The sequence below is a fragment of the Pinus tabuliformis genome, chromosome 9 (genome assembly GCF_031772625.1).
Source record: "Pinus tabuliformis cultivar Carrire ecotype Pingquan chromosome 9, CPIR1, whole genome shotgun sequence".
NCBI lineage: Eukaryota > Viridiplantae > Streptophyta > Pinopsida > Pinales > Pinaceae > Pinus > Pinus tabuliformis.
The window spans coordinates 1953733278-1953741638 of NC_142307.1; the positions used below are offsets into that span (position 1 = coordinate 1953733278).

The 8361-nt window shown below is 39.0% G+C and overlaps 1 pseudogene; it reads left to right on the forward strand.

Annotated features, from left to right (window-relative positions):
• The first annotated feature begins 2572 nt into the window (after positions 1–2572).
• LOC149156790 (uncharacterized) lies at positions 2573–8011 on the forward strand (annotated as a pseudogene).
• Positions 8012–8361: the final 350 nt, after the last annotated feature.

Sequence of the window (8361 nt, forward strand, 5' to 3'; positions counted from 1 at the left end):
ATGGATAACTTATCAGATAACTTGCTTAAATACGGATTGATGCATGAGAACTGATGTGATTATAAAATTATTCTTTTCTACAGGTTTCTTATTTGTTGAACATTGTGTTTAGCATTCGAAGTGTCTAGGCTGTAGACTCTATTTTGGATACATTAAAAATGAGTTTTATGTCATATTGGAAGGTTTCAATTTTCATAACTCAAAGTCGTTCATGTATAAAACTTTCTGGAATGGGCTAGACCTTATTTTTCTTTCAATCTTTCTAGAAATTGAACTTTTTATACTAATCCAATTACTACCATCTGCCCACCAAAATCCAGTGTGCCACAATCTAGTGTGATTTGTAACTGTTTCTTCGCAGACAAGGGTCAATGGCTTTTGCATGGCACACTTCCATGAACAGTACTATTTCTTAAATGTATGATAGAAGTGTGTAGAGATACATGGTTAGCATGGAAAAAGGAAATTTGAATCTGGTCCAATTCTAGAGAACAGCCCTCATTCTTTCTCATGAATTCTTCCCCCTCATTCTTTCTCATGAATTCTTCCCTTGGTCGTTCAAGGAACAGGGAGAGTTGTTTCTTTTACATGTGCCACAGCAGATAGTTTTTTATCATGTTCTTCAATGAGATTTATTGTTTCTATTATGTTCTTCAATCAGATTTGTTGTGCTTTAGACTAAGAGAACCAGAATGATTCTTTCTGATATGAAATTTTATTAACTAAAGGCTAGGAGCTTTCTTGTTAACAAATTTCTTATTTTGGGGCAATGGAGACTTTAGAAATCTCCACAGTTGAGTTTATGATACATTGATAGATATGCTGTGATAAGTAGCAACTAATGTTGCATGGGAACCCATATCTACCCCTTAGAGATGCATCCCTTACATCTACCATCCCTGAGGACTTAGGCACTGTGAGCGGAAGTGCTTGTTTGGAAGGGCATGTCCCTAAGTTTGTGGGTGGCTTCACGATGTCCCCTAGATGCTACTGCAGAAAACAGAGAGGTATGGAGATGACCCTCGATGTTTTTGAGTACATTTGGATGCCCTCTATCCAAATTGACGTCCATGTGGTATCACTTCTGCAAGAAAAATATGCATGCATTGATTCAAACTTTTAGACCATGAAACCATTATCTACACAGCACGTGCCAAAATACTATGTGTTATGTTTTTATGATGGTAGATGATTGCAATAGTGTTGACCAATGTTATTAGAGAGAATCGACAAAACCAGATGATTGGACTGGGTTTGGGAGGTTTCTGGTCAGAACTGGCAATCCAAACTGGTTTGCACTGGTTCTGTCTTCAACCAATTAGAACCAACCAGTTCAAGACAAAACTAACCAATTTGATTGGTTTTGCACCAATGCATCTGCATCTCTTGAAAAACCAAAAAAACGCAAAATATGAAAACCCTACGACTACCCTAAACGCTAAAACCTGTCAATTGCCTATTAAATGATGCCCTGCTCTATTGATGGACCTATCCTGGATTATTGGATTATTTGCAGCGATTTCCACCACAATAGGAATTGGGATTGATTGTGTCCCTTCAAGGTCATGGATTTACGATCCCGAGTCTAAACATGCAAAGGATGTACGGGGTTAGAATTATTTTGTCGTATGCTTAGTATGCTTGTTTTTGGACTATAAACGTCTTTTACAGCATCTATGTTTATCTACTTTGTTTTAGATGTGGATTTCACTTGATGCAATTTTGTTATATTCATCTTTACATGTTTACATGATTGATTGATTTTTTTTTGTTTTTTTTTTTTTTTTTTATATTTTGTTTCAAATGGTTTGGTTTGGATTTGCATCAATTTTTTTTTTTAAGGAAATCAATACGCAGTTAAGTTTCTGTTTTGGGTTGCGCTGATTTAGTGGCTGGTTTGACATGAGAATATTGTTTTTGATTCTCATGTTTAGTAGGATCTTTTACTCTATATCTACATTTTTTTACGTCGGCAAGGGAAGTTTAATTTCACCAATGACAATGTCTATTGAAATTATTATTTAAAAATTGCTACTTTTATGTATCAACATTGCATAATTTGTCTCCTATGGTTTGATTTTGCATGGTTTTTATTTCTTCCCTGGCAAAACCTTCGGGGATTTGCTTTTGGTTTTGGGGGTTGATTGGTTTGGTCCTCAGAAAACGAATTCGTCATCCCTGCCTTGTGTCTCGAATCCCACGAATTGGACATGATTCTCTAGGACACGTGTCTAATTCTTGTGTCCAGTGTGCCCTAGCACGTGGGATTCGATGGGCACATGGGTCGGATTCCAAGGGCACGTGAGTCCCGACTTAGGGACACGTGTCCCTCTGAAAAGTGTGTCGCGTGGCCTTTAAAGCCCGATTTGGGCAGAATTCTCACTCATTCTTGAGTCTCTCTCTTGCTATGGGTGTGTGGGAGCGATTAGCAAAGGGTTTGGTAGCATTTTGGAAGTGATTTAAGCAACAAGTTCATTTTGCTTCTATTTTTATTGCAATTTTTCTACAGTAGTTTGCATGCCCTTTTTTTTACAAGTTTATGTATTTTTTTAAATTTTTTTTTACAAAACATATGGCTCAATCAAGGGCAGCAAGGAAGGGGCAGAATGTTCCCATTGGTGATGCCCCTTCTGTTCCAATTTCATCAGGGTCTGCAAGTGTTCCCTCTATTGGAAGTGAGGCTGCAACAACAATTTCAAATGTTGAGGGCAAAATGGATTTAGAAAGACAACAGGCTCAAGAAAACAAATATTCCTTGTGGAAGTATGTCGCAAGGGATCAAGTGCCAAGCAACAAGTTGAATGGAGGAGGCTATGTTGCTTTAAAATGCAACAATCATTTCAAGAGCACTTATTACTGTGTGAAAGCTCATTTGTTGGCCTACCAGGTTGTGGAATTGGAGCATGTACACAAGTGTCTTTAGCTAAGAGGAAAGAAATGCAAAAAGAGGCCAATGTTGGTGTGGCAAGGGTGGTTGCATCATTTAGAAAAACAAGATGTCAGGCCAGGGTAACTCCAGAATGGGCAGAGAAAAACTGATTGCATAATTCATTAGCTAACTATCATTTATATACATAAATGGGACAGATCAGTTCATCTTCTTGATGACTGTTCGCATTCCAGTTCACCCATCCGTTGAGGATTAGGTGTCAACATTCCCCCCCTTAATCTGAAGGGATGTTGGTGAGTCCAAGCATCGTTCTGAATCTTTCAAGCTTTTCTCTTCCAAGCGCTTTGGTGAAGATGTCTGCAATTTGCTCGTTTGTGGAACAATGACGGAGATGGATTGTTTTGGCCTCAACATGATGTCGGATCAGATGATATTTAGTATTGATGTGCTTAGTGCGATCATGGAACTTTGGGTTCTTGGCCAACTTTATTGCAGAGGTGTTATCAATCATGAGTGGAGTTGATTGTATTTGTTTTACCTGCAAATCTTCAAGAATTTTCCTGAGCCACACAATTTCTTTCGTTGCTTCAGCTGCTGCCACATATTCTGCTTCTGTTGTGGAATCTGTTGGTACTGATTGTTTGCGTGATCTCCAGGAGACAGCTCCTGATCCAAGACTCATAGCATATCCCGAAGTAGATACCCCAGTTTCTTTGTCTCCATCGAAGTCTGAATCAGAGTATCCAATCAAGTTGAAGTCATCCACCTGTGTATACTTGATTCCAAGGTCTTGAGTTCCCTTCAAGTACCTTAGAACTCTTTTTGCAGCAGACCAATGTCCCTCACAAGGCTTTTGCATAAACCTGGAGAGGATTCCAACAGCAAATGAAATGTCTGGTCTGGTAGTAGTGAGGTAGATGAGACTTCCTACAAGCTGTCTATACTTTGTTGCATCCCCAAATTCCTTTCCTTCAATAGATGTGAGCTTCAAGTTTTGTTCCATTGGAGTAGAAAGAGGATTGCACTCTGTCATGCCAAATCTGTTTAACAAATCTCCAATGTATTTCTTTTGAGAAAGAAATATGGATTTTGGATGTTGGGTTACTTCAATGCCAAGATAGTAATGAACATAGCCCAAATCAGTCATTTCAAAACTTTTTCCTAATTCTTTCTTTATGGATGCAATATAGCTTTCATTGTTCCCTGTCATTAAAAGATCATCTACATATACCACAAGATATACAACTGTTTTGCCAACTTTCTTGACAAATAAAGTTGCATCATCAAGATCAAAATGTTTGAAGTTGAGTTTCAGAAGATGCTCAGTTAGTTTTTCATACCAGGCTCGTGGTGCTTGTTTGAGGCCATACAAGGACTTCACAAGTTTGCATACTTTGTGTTCATGTCCTTTCACAGCAAATCCTTCAGGCTGGGACATAAAAACATTCTCTTTTAGATCTCCATTCAAGAATGCAGTTTTTACATCCATTTGATGGACTTTCCAACCGTTCTGAGCAGCTAGTGCAAAGAGTGTCCGAATGGTGGCCCATTTTGTTGTGGGGGCAAAAGTTTCCTCATAATCGACCCCTTCTTTCTGTGCAAAACCTTTTGCCACAAGCCTAGCTTTGTGCTTGTCAAGTGAGCCATCAGCTTTGTACTTGTTCTTGTAGACCCACTTGCAGCCAATTGGTTTGGTTCCAAATGGAGGATCAACCAGCTTCCAAGTGCCATTCTTTATGAGGGCATCATACTCCTTCTGCATCGCTTCTTTCCATTCATCATGAGAAGCAGCTTCTTTGAAGGAAGTTGGTTCAAAATCTGTAGACAAGTTCAATTCACAATCATAAGTAACATCCATATCAACAGGTGAATTAGAGTTATCTACATCACCTCCATCTTGTCGGTTTGTATTTCTGGTTCCTGTTTTTCCAATTTCATCAGGATGAACACTTTCAAGTGTCTTTGTCAGCCACTTTGGGGGACCTTTCTGAGATGGTCCAGGCTGCTCTGTTGATTGAGTTGGGACTGAATCAAGATTGAGTCTCCCAATTCTATCAATTACATCACTTAAAGCATCATCCGTTGTTGGAGTTTCATGGAGGGGAGATTGTTCTTCAGAAGAAGATTCCACATGTTGTTCTAGTATAGGAAGATACACTTACGACTTCTAGCACCAAGTTTGTTTCTATGTACCTTTGGTATTAAAGCATAACAGGTGGAACCAAAGATCCTGAGATGTTTTACTGAAGGAACATGTCCATACCACAATTCATAAGGAGTCTTGTTTCTTATAGCACTAGATGGACATCTATTCTTTATATATGCAGCACATAGAACAACATCAGCCCAAAACATTATCTTTACATTTTTGAAGAAAAGCATGGATCGTACCATATTCAAAATTGTTCTGTTCATTCTTTCAGCTACACCATTCTGTTTAGGATTATAAGGCACAGTTGTTTGATGTTTAATCCCATGTTGGCGAAGATAGTGTTCAAATTCATTTGATGTATATTCTTTTCCATTATCAGTGCGAATAGACCCAATATGAGATTGTGCATCATTTTCAATCCACTTATGAAAATTCTTGAATGTTTGAAAAGCATCAGATTTGTTCTTCAATAAATAAACCCAACACATTCTGGTGTAATCATCAATAAATGTCATGATATATTTATTTCCATTTGCAAAAGGAACAGGCATTGGACCACATAAATCTGAATGAATGAGTTCAAGCTTTCTATGTGCTCTTGAATGTGAATCATGAAAAAACTGTTTGCTATGCTTTCCTAGAATGCAAGCATCACATTGCTTATGTTTTCTAGGAATTGTAGGCAAACCAGAAACACCATTTTTCTTCAACAAGCGGAGACTATCATAGTTTAAATGTCCAAATCTAGCATGCCATAATAAACTTGACGGAAGTGTACCTTCTTCATGATGAGAAATATATGAGAAATGTTGTGCATGCGTAGAGGTTCCTTGCAGTTTAAGAAGTCTTTCTTCTTCTATACCCCTCATGACAAGTGAGTGGTCAGATGCCTTTCTTACCTTAAGCTTTCCATCAAACATATGAATGGAGTGACCTTGCTGGCGGATGTGGACCAAGGACAACAAGTTTCTCTTTAGCTGTGGGAGATATAGAACATGATCCAGAAGAAAGTCTGGAAGACCAGGCAGTTTAAGCCTGATTGTGCCAAGCCCTGATGGCTTGATTTTTGATTGATCTGCAAAGTATACTGCTCCATCAACATTGTCAGTGAAATCTTCAAAAAAATCTTTCCTATGAGTCATATGACAGGTTGCTCCTGAATCAAGCAACCAATCATTTTTCGAAGAAGCAAGTGAAGCATTAAACAAATCTTCATTTACTCCAATGTTACATTGTGCCTCAATATAGTGAGCGGATTCAGGTGCTTTACCTTTGTCTGTGTCATCAGTTTTACCTTTCTGCTGGTTTCTTTTCTGCTCAATCTTTTTCCATGGTAGCTTGCATGTAGAAGCATCATGTGATCCATTTCGTTTGCAGCGAATGCAATGCAGATCTGCCTTTTCTGCTTGTGAATGTCTGCCCCCCCTGCCTCTGAAGTATCTTCCTCTTCCTCTTCGTCCACCTCTTCCTCTTGTAGAATCTTGAGCAGGATGCTTTTCTTTATGAGCAAGGCAAATAGTCTCTTCAGAAGATTCAGGGACTGTTTTCTTTCCAAAGGCTTTCTCTCTTTCAGCAAACTTTTTCACAAGAGACTCAAAGGTTATGTCTTTAAGATTTCCATTTGCTTGTAAAGACTCAAGATAATTGGAGTAGGTAGGATAGAGTGCTTTGAGAAAGGCAATAAGAGAGATATCCAGCTCAACCTTAGTGGATTTAATATCATGCATTATAGACTTTATTTCAGATGCAAGAGCAAGGGGATCATTATTTTTCAGTTCAAGAGTGAAGAGTTTAATCATGAGCTGAACAACTTCAAGTGCAGAATGTGAATCATAGAGTTCTTTCAGCTTTTGTAAAGCTTCAAAGACAGTGGAATAGGATGAAATATGACGACTTACTTCTTCATTTACAGATGCTGCGATCAATGCATAGGCTTTGCTGTTCTTGTTTTCCCAAATGACAAGTTCTTTATCTGATGTAGGCTGCACAGGGTCTTTGTTTCTTCTCCGACACACACTCCTTTCCACAACTCATTATAGATGAGGGTGTGTTTTACCATCTGAGACCATTCAGGATAGTTCTCCTTGCCAGTGAGAACTGTTCCTACCATAGAGATGATTGAATGCATTCTGTAAAAAAAATACTTCTGCTAAAAAAACTTTCTGCTGATATACAGTGAAATTGTACTCAAAAGGGTAACAGATTTCAAAATCTTTATGCACTAAGTTTTCTTCAAATGTCTCCAAATTTCTATAAAATATCCTCCACAAAATATTCAAACAGCTTCCACAACTTATTGAAACAGCGTCCAAAACGCATTCAAAAACTTATTCAAACAGCTTACAGCGCATTCAAAAACTTATTCAAACAGCTGGTCAATATATATATGTTGGTCAATCATCAACAAGGCATATACATGCGGTTTAATACTAAACTTTATGGAAACATATACCACTCGGACGGTGCCAATAGTTCTCTGACAGGAGCGGGCTCAGAGATCTCTTCAGGTGGACGAAATCAGTCAACACTCAAGGAGTCTCCAGAGTCGCAGCAGCCGCTGAAACGCCACCAGAAACTGCATGTAATAACACATTGCAGCAGAAAAAGAAGAAACCCATTGTTTCTGTTGACCAGAAGGGCAATATCAGAGTTCTCAAGGTGGTGCCCATATGCGGTTCCCTCAGGAAGGCTTCTCACAACCGTGGCCTTATTCGTACTGCCATTGAAATAGTCGAGGAGTCGAATCCGGGCATGGAGATAGAGCTGATAGACATCAACAACCTTCCCTTTTTGAACACCGATCTTGAAGTGGATGGTCGGTTTCCAGATGTTGTGGACAGCTTCAGAAAAAATTCCTTGATGCCGATTGTATACTCTTTTCTTCTCCAGAGTACAACTATTTTGTGACTGCTCCCTTGAAGAACGCTATAGATCATTCAAAACAGCATATACATTTGGAATTAAAATAAACGCTCACAAGCCAACGCTCAATGTAACAAGCACTGAGCCGAAGGGAGGAGTCCACAAATGGAAATGAAAAATGCGGCTCAAAAAAAATGTAATTAAAGTTCAAGCAACAAGTTATGGAGACACTCCTGCTTTTCTTGCAAAACAGACTGTCTTGAACTAAGCAACACTCCGCCGATTTTATTCTCCAGGACTAAAGCCAAGCCAGTACCACGACCGCCTCGTAAATTTGAACAACAGATCTTTTCATTGCAAAGTTGGTTCTACGACCCTTATGGACTGTAGAACGATGCTCCTGCCACGGACTTGAACTCGCTCGGATCGACCTCGGGGCGAATGGCCGGAGCTAAAG